Source organism: Lycorma delicatula, chromosome 1 (genome assembly GCF_047948215.1).
Source record: "Lycorma delicatula isolate Av1 chromosome 1, ASM4794821v1, whole genome shotgun sequence".
Lineage (NCBI taxonomy): Eukaryota > Metazoa > Arthropoda > Insecta > Hemiptera > Fulgoridae > Lycorma > Lycorma delicatula.
The window spans coordinates 403477648-403492141 of NC_134455.1; the positions used below are offsets into that span (position 1 = coordinate 403477648).

The following is a 14494-nucleotide window of genomic DNA, read 5'->3' on the forward strand; positions in this document are numbered from 1 at the left end:
GAGAAACACCTGTTAGCCTCCAGGGCTCGCTTTGTGTTAAGAATTCCATTACATTCACTTATTTTAAAATTAAATGTATAAAACTTTTCTCACGTGCATATTCTTTGTATTTCATGATTTTTATTACCAATGTACTCATTTAAATGAAAAAAAACAAAAAAATTTTAAATGTTTAGAAGGTAAGAAATAATTTTCTCCAGTCAAATTTCTGATTAACTTTTTTACCAAATTTTTTTTATGATCTATAATAATTCCTATCTTGTGGTAGATGAGTAACATCTCTGTATTTCATCCAAAGGCTCTGGGTTCAGTTAGGCATGTATTTTTTCCACACCCTACAAAAATTCATTATCAACATATTAGCCTATCACCAGGCATCAGCCTGTTATTACTAATACATATATATATATATATATATATATATAGTAATGTTATATATATATAAACATATAACATTACAAGTAATTAAAAACAAAATTTTGATAGTAAACTGGCAATTGAAATCTTGCACCATAAAAATGATTTCTTTCTTTAATGTATATCCGTTATTGGAAGTTGGCAATAGTTCCATTATTTTAACTTTGTCTGCAACTGAGCAGAATAATCTAGTTGACTCGGAGAATCATTCCCTAAAAATATTTCAGCCATAAATTCTTCAAACTGATTTTCCATATGCCCTAGATATTTCCATATTTCCTAGAAATATGAAGTACAGAAACCAATTACATACCAGGATATCTATCTCTACATAAACGAACTACCATAGTTTTTTCTCTTAACAATATAAACTACATTTGTGTTGTATTGATTCTTTTGAGGACCTTGCATTGTTAGCTAACTTTAACTCTTCAATTAATCTGAAGAAGTTATCGATAAAACCACACCTCAAAAAACTTAATTTTCTTCAGTTCTAGTTTGGTTTGGCAATGTTCAAGATTCAACACACAACACAATACAGTAGCACATTATAACACTTAACCATTCTTTTCTTTAAATTTATACATAAATAATGGCTGAAAGAACATTTCTGATGTATAGAAAAGCTCTGCCTTTTTACAGACTTTTTAAAGAAAATATGGTACTTCTTTCTATCACATGGAGGAGTGGAGGATGAAAATGAATTTTCTTTATCTTTCGAGGAACAAAGTGTACAAAAATACCATTCGCTTAAAATGTATGTACATTTTAAGGAACGTAATTTATTTATACCTACATTTATATGTATATAATATATTCACACATTTAAATTATATGACTGAGAATAGATGAAACATTGCATTCCATAAGCCAGGTGTGTTGCTTATCGCTAGATTCCAGAAAAACCTTCCATGTGAAATAATGCAATGCAGCTGCAAATAATTAATTAGTTCCATGATGTAAAGTCCATGTACAGCACTCATTCGTTACATTACCATCTTGACAGGATTCCATCCCCTGAATCCCCATAGTATTCGTTACCTTCATGGTAGTGAGAATAACACTGATAAATAACGTTTAAAGTAATCAGGCTTCATAGAAATCTGAAAAAGAAACTAAATTATAAAAATACAAAGTATTAATAACTATGGTAATTATAGTATGCGCACCTTTGACAACTATGGGGCTCAGAAGAAGATAATGAGTAGCACATGATTTCAGTGTGCACTATCACAACAGATAATATTGTGTAAAAATTGATTTTCATTGAGACAACATAGGAAAGATGGTGAGATTTATTGAAAAGGCACTAAGGTAAAATAAAGAGAACTGGAGGATTCAATATCATGAATCCAAAGTCAGATGAAGAGAAATGTAGGTGCAGGTACATCAGTTGTAAAATAAGGGCACCATCTTGAGGTAATGCGGTGAATAGTTCTGGGTTGAAAATTCTGCCTGCTTTTGAGGTTTAAGTTTTTTGTGGGTATTCAGAGTGTCCCACACATAGAATGACATCTAGTCCTCTGATTGTGCGTAATGCATTTCCCCTTAGCAGATCAGTAATCCAACCCAACCTGACATGTCAATTAAGCTTTCTAAATATTGATGAACAGTAATTAAGCTTACTTAAAATAGACTCTGTTCAGGGATTGTGCTACCTTAATCTAATTCCTTGATAGATTACTAGAAAGAACATGCTTCTTTCTTTTTGACTTATGCTATTGGAAATTCACAAACAGGAAGTTAAATTAAATCAAATATGAAATTTTAAATGTTTAAACATCACTTGTAATAGATAAAATGTAATGTAGTTTGTTTCAGATCTCATTAGAAAACATACATTTTCTATTCTAGATTTTTTTATTCATTTATAATTAAATTGATTTAAAGTTAGGATCTGAGAGAATTGATTTTCAATTTTATGTAAAAGTAAAATATGTGAATATGTATTTAAAATACTAGCTGATCCGGGCTCACTTCACAAGCCCTACTGTGTAGCCAGTGGGCTCTATCTCTTGTAACTTGATACCCTCATTATCCTCATGGTTGTGAAAATATCAGATACTTTACAGTAATCCATTACAAAAAATAGTTTAGTCATTTCTGTTGTCATGATGATGGAAATATAATGAAGTAAAAGGATTCATTTTTGTTTCTTTAATGAATATCTTTAATACCTTTAATTCATAATGTCACTCAAAAGGGGACCTTGGTCTATGACTTAAAACCTTTTTTGGGATAATACGGATGGGTCCTGAATATTTGAGAACAATCAGTCAGTTGGTTCTCGCTCTATGCTGCTGCGAACAAATAAACAAACTTTCATATTTATATATTAAACCGATTATTATTGTTTATTTTATCTATATTGAATGTCGTACGTATTTAATTTTACTTGTTTGCTATATATTAAGTTTTAACGTCGTAAGGATTTTCATAGTCATCAAAAAAAAAATTTATCAGCTGCAATGGTATAGTTCTACAGAAGTATAAATCTGCAACATATGCGTGTTCAAAATTATCTTGCTATTTATATTTCTTTATAGGAGTTTTTATTAACTTCTTAAGGACTTTATGTTTCATGTTCTATTTTTACATTAACCAATTGTGAGCTATAATTTTTGAAACACTGTATATTTCCTCATCAGTCTGTCGATGTCTCTCTCTTTTTTCCTGTTTAGCCTTCAGAACCACTGTAAGGTATTATTTCAGAGGATGAATGAAGATGATATATATGAATGTAAATGAAATGTAGTCTTGTACAGTGTCAGGATGACTGTTCCTGAGATATGTAGATAATTGAAACCCAACCACCAAAGAACAGCAGTATCCATGATCTAGTATTCAAATTCATAAAAAAGTAACTCTGCCTTTACTAGGGTTTACTAGTAAGTGTTTTTACTAGGGTCTGTAGTTCGAAATCAGTTGATTTGCGATGACAAGTTCATTACTAGACCAACCTGGTGGATTAGTCTGTAGATCTCTAAGAGGAATATGAAAGATTTTAATGAATTATATAACAAGAGTTGAATCTCTCATACATTTTTATTATTGTTATTATGGTTAAATTTATTGTCTTGTAATCTGGCAAGAAGTTGAATGCAGCAAGGAGAACTGTTAAAAAGTTGTGATTACATATTTGTACTATAAAAAGTCAGATAAGAGTCAAAAATATTTCTATAAAATCGATTAATATTCATCAATTATAAATGTTATATTTGTTCTTAATATATATAAAAATAAATTATTTTATAATTACTTTATTATCCTTTTGAAAGAATAATAATCTTTACTGTAGCATGCCCAAAATGAAGAAAATTCTAATTCTAATTCTAACTCAAGTAATCAAAAGTAAAAATTACTCTTAGGTAGCTACAAGTACTATAATACTAAGAATTTCTGTTGAATAAAGCATTGTTTTAATTTAATTTCAACTATAAGGAATCAAAATTACTATTAACCTAAAATTACAATATAATTATACATATAATAACGTAATTATAATCCACAAAATCATTATAACTATCGGCCTCAAAAGCTTTTGTCTTATTGAGTACAATTTGAGTATACATATAAATATTATAAGGATACTTAATTAATTTACTTGAATTTAATACATACATTTTTCCCAAATTGCCTACCATTTCCCTAGAGTTCAATCAGCACTGCTGCAGTCAGTAATGTCTGCAAATAACATACAGACAAAATCCTTTTTTCACTCTTCATTAATTACTGAATGTGTGGAGGACTGCCATTACTGTACATAGTTTTGTGTAACTTAGTTACACCATATTAAATAATGCATTGTCCATACTTTGGTTATTTACAGTCCATACTTTGGTACTTTGGTTATTATAATTATTACACTTACAATAGGTTACACTCTTTCTTTCTTTTTCCTGTTTAGCTTCTGGTAATTACTCTTCAGATAATACTTCAGAGGATGATATGTATGAGTGTAAATGAAGTCTTGTAAAGTCTCAGTTCGACCATTTGTGAGATATGTGGTTAATTGAAACCCAACTACCAAAGAACACCGGTATTCACGATCTAGTATTCAAATTCATATAAAAATAACTGACTTTACTAGGACTTGAATGCTGGAACTCTCAATTTCCAAATTAGCTGATTTGGGAAGACGTGTTCACCATTAGATAAAACCGGTGGGTCAGGTTACACTGTCTGTCCCACTTCAAAACACAATTTATCTCGATCCTCTTCCCTCAAGTTTTATTATACCATGGTATCTAAAAATACCATTCATTTACCTTTTACGGGATCTTCTATGTTTCCATTGTCTAGTAAAAATTGATGACCATGATAATCTGAAGAATCTTGAATCAGATATTTTCTGTAATGGCTCTACTACATCAATCATCTAACTTACGACTTCTCTATGGTTTTTTAGTGATTGTTCTAATAATTTCCTCATTTCTAACCCAATCAAGAATTCTAAGGCTTCAAAAACATCTCCAGAAGTACATTTCTATTGATTCGATCCTTTTTCTCAGTCCATACAAGTTCTAGATCCTAATTGTTAGACCTCAGGTAATATTTGATCAAGAAGCATTTATATTTCATTAAATAGGATGAAGCATCTTGGTTATTTTTCTTCTTCCCTACCATGTGAATCTTCTAAAGTAAGAGCAATATCAAAATTATTAAATTCTTTGATAGTTTTTAACCTGTCCATCTGCAACCTCTACCATATGCCAGGTTTTAACTAAAGTAACCTCCAAATCCTATTTCTTGTATTTTTATCAACTTTCTGGTCAAATATTTGGCATCAAAACTATTCTCATCATAATCCTTTAGTGGTTACTAAATAAAATCATTGGAGCATTCTCTTCATTAATTTTAGAACCCATATTCTTACATCTTTTAGGAATTGTAGTTATTGTAGATTGAACTAATCTAGTCTTTTACCACCTATTAAAAAAAAAAAAAGACGAAGGACAATTCTGTCGTAGGCCTTTTTTAACAAAAATATCCATAGAATATGATTATTATATCTTTATATAGCTCCTTGAAGATTTGTGTAAGTTTCTTCCTATACCAATAATAATGGCTCCCAATGTTTATTTTAAACCATCAAAAGCTTTCTTCAAGTTAAGAAAACCAAACAAAGTTTACAACTGTGAGAGATAGCCTTTGCATAAGTTTATTCAAGATAAAGATTTTATTTTGCATGATCTGCAGTGTCAGAAACAACTATTTTTCAGTTATATTAATTGTTCAATCTTCTTATACAGAACACACTCAACACTAATCTACCAGTTGAACTAATAATCCTTATGCTTCTATAACTAGCTCAGTTATTTAGATACTTCTTTTTTAATATAACTAATAAAATTTGTCTTTCATGTATTCACATGAAATCTCATCACTCTTGAACACAGTTCAAACAATTTTTCTTTCTTTTTTTTGGTTTATGATTAATTCATCATGTAAAGGTATTTAAGGTTATGTGGTGAAAAATGAAATTATAATTGTATAATTATAAGCTCATTCACAAATTTATATTGTAATTCCATATTATATCATTCTTCATAATCCCATACTTTTGCATTGGTATGTGAGATTACCTAACCTTAAGTAAAATTTTGAGATATGGTACCCATAAGGTCCATTCCTCCCTGCTTTTTTTGACTAATTGTGACCAATCTTAATGGCATCAATTCCTAATGTTTTTTTTTTTTTTTTTTAATTTTTAACTAGTATTAGTGAAAAATTCTCAGGCAGACATATTGTTTATTTAAAAGATAATATTTTAAGTTTAAAATAAATTGATGGGAAGGTCTTTTTAAATGGTTTAGCTGTTTATTAAAAAGAATAACTACACATAATAAACCTCTTCCTAGTAAGCTTAATTAACTGTGTTAAGTTATATAAAAATGGTTCTGTTTTCTGCTTTGTTAGGGAAGGATTTCTTATTTTATTATGAATAACTATTCTCCTTAGAAAATATTGAAAATTCATTTATATATACATACAATTATGTATTTATATAAACATTTATAAATAGACACCCATAAATTTAATATTTTAAACTGTTTTTAATTAAATTATATATATATATATTAACAATGTGGTGGAACAGATCTCTGAGAAAGCTGTACAAACTGAAAAATAAAATCTAAAATAAAACCCTAAGTACAAGTGATTAATTTTGTATATAATGTTACAGTCATATTCGGCTTATTCAAAAATCAATAAGAAACCCTCTTTACTCCTCCTTCCTTTTCATAGTAAGCCTTACACAGTTTGCTTGTAGTTATTAGGCATAACTGCACCATTCTAGGAAATTACTATTTTTTAATATCTAGTTGATTATAACCTTACGTTTATGACAACTCACAGTAAAATAAATAAAGTTTACATTTTTTTGTATTAAATTTTATTAATAGACTATTATTTGTAGAAAATAACAATAAATACTTATTCATCTGTTACCTGATTCTATTTCCAAACCAGTATTACATTTGTTTTACTCTACAAATCAATACTAAAATACGCACGCGAGCGCACACACACATATATATATATATATATATATATATATATATTCATTTATTTATCGCAAAATTACAAATCTCGATTAAAGCCAGTATGTATTTTTACATTTAAAACAATTTATCAGTCGATGTACTTGAATCTTCTCTTATGCTTTATTAATTGTCAAAATGATTATCTGTGATTGACAAATTGAAGTACAGGTTGGGATTTTTTAAGTTTCTACTTACACACTCGTATTCTGATCATAGAAGATTGTTTAACATGAGACTTTTCCATGTAAACATACATTCAATGCATTTCCCCCTTATTTCTGATTCCTAGTGAACTGCTGGTATTTCTTTTCTTTAATTATATGTAGATTTAAATTCTGGAATATAATATAATTTTCTATTAAAACAATTTGCAGAACTATTAGCTGATATTAAATTTCTGAGCCAACCTTTCAGTACTTTTGATGGATTATTTACTCAAAAAAATGTGGTGGCCCCAATGTCCAATTACCCCAAATTCTGGCATTGCAGTCAGCCAGCCGAGTGATTCCTGGGTTAAGGGCTCTCCTCTTTCTAAATCCTAACTATATGAGTGGACAGGAGTCAGGGCATTCTGCTACCCTTGATATGATATATCACCCCTAAAGACTGAAGAACCACATTAAAAGCTAAACAGGTGGTCAAGTAGACAATATTAAGCTAGTATTGATATGCTCAGGAAATGACATGACAAGGTTCTGTTTGACATGAAATCATCTGAAGTTTTTATTCCATTTATGGTGCTATGACTGATAACTTGAAACAAATTTGTCGCTCGATTTCGAGTAGTTGTTGATAAGATAAAGTTAATGAGTTAATTAATTAAAAGAAAAATTTAAGGTAATTATCCTTAGTAAAAGAAAAAAACAAACATTAGTTCCACTTCTTCTTGCAGCATCTTAACGAACTAGAATCCTAAAAGTTTTTGATTAGATCACATACAGTAATATGGTGTGGAAAAATTAGTTTTAAAAACTCATCTATAAGTTATGATTTTAGTTAATTCGTATATTAATCTGTCTTAAAAATATTATTATCGACTTTTAATACAATGGAAAAAATGAAAATATCTCATTACTTCACCCCTTTTTGAAAACTTAAAAAATATAGATCAAGGAAAAAACAATAGTGGACACTTACCATAGTTTACATCAAAGTGCTCATTTTTTAAAGTCTTTTGATCGAATTGTATATTTCTCAATGTATAGTCGAAGTTTCAAAAGTATAAACATACAGATGCACAATAGCTCTTCTGCAATAGTGTTGACACTGCTAATACTACAGTGAAGGGGATGTGTTATGACATCATAGATAGCAAAGTCCACCCTCCTGCAATCTACCCCCATCCTACGTGTCAACTGAGCTTCATAAACTTTGACAAGTAATATATGCTTATGTTATAATAATTTTGACTATTAATATTTATTTTCTGTGTTTAATAGTATATTCATAAAAAAGAATGTACAAGAATTAGTAATCTTGTTTTGATGTGATTTGCCCATTATATTCATTGATTATTTTGTTAGAGAAATATTTTTTATGTAATCATTTTATTTTGTCCCTCAAACTCTTACCTCGTGAATTTTTTAGCGTAATTTTATCCAAGATAATTATAAATTTAATAAAGTATTAATTATAAATAATTAAATTGTAGTTTTAATAGTTTAATTAGTTATAATAGCTGTAATCTGTTCCCTTAGAACAATGAATAATGTGTTGAACTTTTATAATTGATTTGAGGAGAAAAAGCTCAACATAAGTTAAATTCCTCTGCACTGCATTTTCTGATGAAAGGCAGAGAAGGTACCATTCATCATATTATAGTAATACGAGTATCTCTACAAAAAATCGTCGGAATTTCAAAATTCAAACGAGGTATTTGTTATCAGGTTTAAGGCTAACTTTTGCGTGCATCAGGTACACTCTCGATGTAACAGATGGGTAATCTATGCTATTATATAAAGTTTGTCTGTTTGGCTGTTATCACGAGAGAGCCAACCGATCGATTACTTTCAAATTTGCAGGTTGCATTTGTATTATCTCAGGAAAGGGTTTAAACCATCAACTGAGGCCCTAGCTTCCTTGAAGATGAAGATATTAAAAATATTCTTTATTTCTTCACCCCCAAGAATGGAGAAAGTAATGAAGATGAAATAGTTTTTTTAATTCCCATCACTTCTTTAAAGGAAATAAAAGTATTAGTTTACAAGAGATTATACTAGTTTTATTAAAATAGGAAAAATATGGTGTGAACTGAATCATATGTCTATCAACAAAAAAAAATGGCCGAGAAATTCAAAAAATGTATATTTGTTTGTTCTTTTTTTTTTTTTGTTTTGCATCGGAGGAGGGAAAATCTACAACCAGATGCCCAGCAGCCCGTACTGCTTGTTGTGTGAGGTATCCTGCTGAGACAGGCCCCCACTAAAAACCCTCCCCCTCACACAGCACATTGATAGAACCACTCAAAGGTTATTGTATCATCACCGCGCGTGTCCACGAGCTCACCAGTGCCGTCATCAAGCAACGGCTTCCAGCGTCCCACGGGAGCATCCACCAGCGGCGATCCTGTTGAATCCCTAAGGTTGGCCGTCCACCATCACTCTCTGCCCGAACACCACCCAATTATCTCACCTCTTCTACAAGCTTCCAGGAGAGTACATCTTTAAACCATACAGCACAGATGTTCGATTTCTCACGCAAGGCAACACATATGTTCCATGACATCCTCCAGGAAGACCACTTCTTCAGCGGCCGCCCTGTAACCTTTCTTGGATACATTAAAAATGCATGTTCCATATCCTATATCATGGTAGTATACACCAATCGGTGTCTCCCATCTCTGTCTGGCATGAAGGCAAACCCAGTGACGACGTCAACCAACAGGGCTTCCAGTGTTCCCCGGGGGCACTCAGCAGCGGTGATCCTGTTGGACCCCCACTGTCTACCCCCGAAGGCTGGACTTACTCTCTGCTCGAAAACCACCCGACTATCTCTTCTCTTCTGCAAGCTTCCTTGAGAGTACATCTTTAGACCGCGCAACACAAGTTCCATTTTTCACGCAAAGTTAACAGATATTTCATGACTTCCTCTGGGGAAACCATTCCATCAAACGGCTGCTCTGTAGTCCATCTTGGATACATTAAAAAATGTGTGTTATACATCATCTCTTTCATGGTAGTACACACACGTCAGTGTCTCTCGTCTCCCTTTAGCATGGAGGTAGAAATTGAACGACCCATGCCCCGTGAGCCATTGGGTCGTCCAAAAATCCAACTCCTCGTGTATCCTGTTGTCAGCCAGGTCCTGACACACGGTATTAGCCGATGCGTCCACCTGCCAGTGGTGGTCGCATCCCACCTCTCCTGCCATCGATCAAACATCCTGCTCCTGGCATCCGTGACCTCCATAACCCGGTATCTGTCTGCCCACTCCTCTGCCAGCACATCAATCGGAGCCATACCGTATATCTCGAGGACGACCTCAAGCGACACCGATCGGTTTGGTATGGCCACACGCAGCGCAAGTCTTCTATAAGGACTGTGTATCTTAGTACAATTACGGTTAACCTTCAGATCTTGAAACCACACCGGAGCTGCGTATAAGATGACCGAGGCCACTGTGGACGCTATCAGTCTTCTCCTGGAAGCGCGCGGGGACGCCGACGTTACTCATCAACCTAGAGACCGCCGATGACACCTTCTCCGCTCTCTTGCACATCTTATCAATACCCACCTTGAACCCCCTCGTACGATTCATCCAGACACTATTAAATCCATAAGATAATCAGTATTTCATAAAAAATAAATAAAAGAATAATCTAACAAAACGCAGTGGTATTTATAAAAATTACAATGAATTTATAAACCGTACAATCAGAATCTCGCATATGTCTCCGAAAAAAAATTCCGTAATATAAATAAAATCGTTTTTAACAAAAATGATACTGATATCAAAAAAGGTAAGACACTACATTTCTATTATCAAAATCTGTTATTAATATAGAATTAAATACATGTTAAATATATGTAATAGATAATAAACAATGTTTAAGCGTTCCATATAATAAGTAAAAAATATAAAAATTTATAACAAAAATCTTACTGATTTCCGAGCCTGATTTCATTTATTAAACAAACTCATATAATTAGCAGGGGTAATATATACTCATTACAACAATTTTGGTTAAATTTGACAATTATAAATTTACTTTCACAAAGTTATCATTTATTAGCGTTTAATCGTTTTCATAAATGAAATCGGGCTGGTAAGAGTTTTGTAACAAATTTTTCTATTCTTTTCTTATTATGTTGAACGTTAAACATTGTTTATTATCTATTACATATATTTAGAAAATTCTAAAGTAATAACAGATTTTGATAATAGAAATGTAGTGTGTCTCACCTTTTTTGATATCAGTATCGTTTTGTTAAAAATAGTTTTACTTATATTACAGAAATTTTTGTTTTTTGACTGGAATAAATGATATCTGCGATACTCTTACCGTTGAGTTTACAATTTCATTGTAATTTTTTTGGGATATCACTGCGTTTTGTTAGATTATTCTTTTATTTTTTTTATGAATTACTGATTATGTTATGGATTTATTATTATTAAAATTTATTGCTTTTCTAGAACAAACAAATTGAATTTCACAACCAATTTTTTTTTTTTTTTTTGTTTTAGTTATATTCACTTCATATCATATTTTACTTTTTTAATAAAACTTGTATACTTGTATAATGACCTTCACGAATCGAAAATCCGTGATGTCATATTGCACTTATAATTTTATAAGTGAAACCCTCGATTTTTATCGTTAAATTCGATTTTACCAATCGAATTTATTTCTGTTTTATTTATTCCTTTTTTTAATAAAACTATAATCTTTTGTAAACTAATACTTTTATTTCCTTTAAAGAAGTGATGGGAATTAAAAAAATTGTTTCATCTACAGTACATTCATTTACTATTAAAACAAGTTATAGTATATTTTCTTTTAAATTTTATTATTTAAAGTGCATTATCAAGTTCTTGTACTCTACCTAGTACTACCAAGTACTGCTATCTAGCGGTGCGATTTGTAAATTCACCTTTTTAAAGAAAAAGTGACATATTTGAGTCCCACGGTTCATCAAATGGAAGAAAAAAACTTGTTTAACAAAATTCGATGTATTTTTTGAAAGTATTCTTTATTAGTAATCTAATTGAACTGAAATATAATTTTTCACGCCTATTTTTTTCCTCCATTTTCATTTCACTGTTAAGTTAGGTCATGTTTACAACTGTAAACGTAGTTCGTTGACTTCGTCGCCTCATATCGATGAAATTCTAACGAACTCCGTGATAAGCGAACAAAAAGAAGTGATGTGGTGTCCATATAAGATTTTTATAATTTCTATTATCAAAATCTGTTATTAATTTAGAATTTTCTTTTAAAAAAAGTCGTTAAATCAAGGGTTACTTTTTTTTCAAGGTCCGTTCGGTTACGAAATTAAAATAAAAATGTTTTTTTTTGTAACAAGTACTTACGTAGTTACGTTATTTCTTTACATAGTCGCCACTCCGATTTAAACATTTTTCGTAGCGTGGTACCAACTTTCCAAAACCATCGTCATAGAACGGAGCCGCCTGTGTTTTCAGCCGTGTTTCTACGCGGTCTGCAGCTCGATGTCTGTGCCAAAATGTTATCCTCCTAGCCAGCGAGTAAAGAGGTGAAAATTGGATGGAGCCAAGTTCGGGCTGTATGGTGGGTGATCAAACACTTCCCAACGAAAACGCTGCAGGAGATTTTTTTTACAGCTGCAGTGTGCGACTGAGCATTGTCCTGGAGAAAGACAATGCCTGATGACAACATTCCTCTCCGCTTATTCTGAATTGCCCTTCGTAGACACTGAAGAGTCACGCAGTATGAGGCTGCAGTGATGGTCGTGCCACGTTCCATGAATTCCAACAAGAGAACTCCATTCCGGTCGCAGAACACAGTAGCCATACGCTTTCTGTTGGAGAAGGTTCGCTTGAACTTCTTTGGTTTACTGGGAGAATGAGAATGCATCCTCTGTTTGGATTGTTCTTTTGTTTCTTCAGTTTCGAAATGGACCCGTAACTCGTCCCCTGTGACAATTTTGTTCAAAAAGCTTCTCCTTCATTGTGGTAGCGCTGGAGAAACGTTTCGGAAGCGTCCATTCTCATTGTTTTGTGATGGTCGGAAATGATGCTTGGGAACCCTTTCTCGCACACAGTTTTTGGTACTGAAGTCTCTCACTCGCAACGGTGTAGAGAGCCGACCTTAAAATTTCAGGAAACGAATCACTCAATACAGAAATTGTGAATCGACGATTTCGTCGAATCGCCTCATCTACTCGCTCAACGATATCATCGGTTGAAGCTCGCATCCTTCCCTGACCGCCTGCATCATAAACATCTGTACGTCCTGCTTTAAAGTTCCTGCACCATTGTCGCACTTTGATGTCACTCATTGAAGTTTCACCGTACACATTACTTATTCGTCGATGAATTTCAGCCGCATTACACCCCTCAGCCTGAAGAAATCGAATTACCGCACGCACTTCACACTTGGCGGGAGATGCTATTTTTGTAGATATGTTTACATGCTAGCTGCGTGTTCAGAACTAAACGAAGTGACGCGGCGTGATTGAAGCCCATACTAGAGACGCTGCGTAACACATATTCGCAAAGGTTCGTCCGATTTTTGCGCGGGTTTTTGTTTCGCGACTGACCGGACCTTGAAAAAAAATAACCGTCCTATATGTAATACAAAATAGATAATAAACAATGTTTAATCGTTCCATATAATAAGGAAAAAAAAGAAAACTTTGTTACAAAACTTTTACCGGCCCGATTTCATTTATATGTAATACATATCACATTTACAGAAATAATACAATTCTTATGATTATTCGTTGTTTAATAAATTAAATTGCTACTTTCATAAAAGTTATTATTTATTTTTTTCAATTTTTTAACAGAAAAGAATAGGGTATGTTTTCATTGGAGGCTGACTAAATTTCTGAAGCTGTTTCTTGATTTTTGAGTAAATTAAGGGGACTTTGAGTAAATTAAATTGTAGAACAAAATTGTTTTTGTTTTGGCTACATTCGTGTTAAAGCTCAGCAGAGCAAAGATGGGGTGGGGGGGGGGTGACCGGAACATTACTAGGCGGGTGTCTTCCGCTACGGGGATGGAATGTTTTGGCTAGATGTGTTTTCTTTAGAGTTTATGTTAGTAGGACACCGATAGGAATGTCGTTTGAGCCATTCGCATCGGTTGCATTCTGGCTGAGGCTTTACTGAAAGATGTCATTGCTGAGGTACTAAAGATGACCTCTGGTAAAGCCCATAAGAGCTATTTACGAAGAGGGTAGAGTGGCGACCGAAATATGGAGGGTGTTTTCCCCTATGGGGTCACAATGGGGGGTCCCCTATGGGGGGTTTCGAGGCTCAGTAGCCGTTTATTGGCACAGTACATTTGGTCTATGCTCTAGGGCGACCGAATGGGGTGGTGGCGGGAGA

At 32.7% G+C, this 14494-nt stretch overlaps 1 protein-coding gene across 1 annotated transcript in view; it reads left to right on the forward strand.

Annotated features, from left to right (window-relative positions):
• Nucleotides 1–14494, forward strand: part of LOC142317426 (salivary peroxidase/catechol oxidase-like) — a 299683-nt gene that overhangs the window by 197498 nt on the left and 87691 nt on the right. The gene's annotated exons all lie outside the window — the stretch shown is intronic.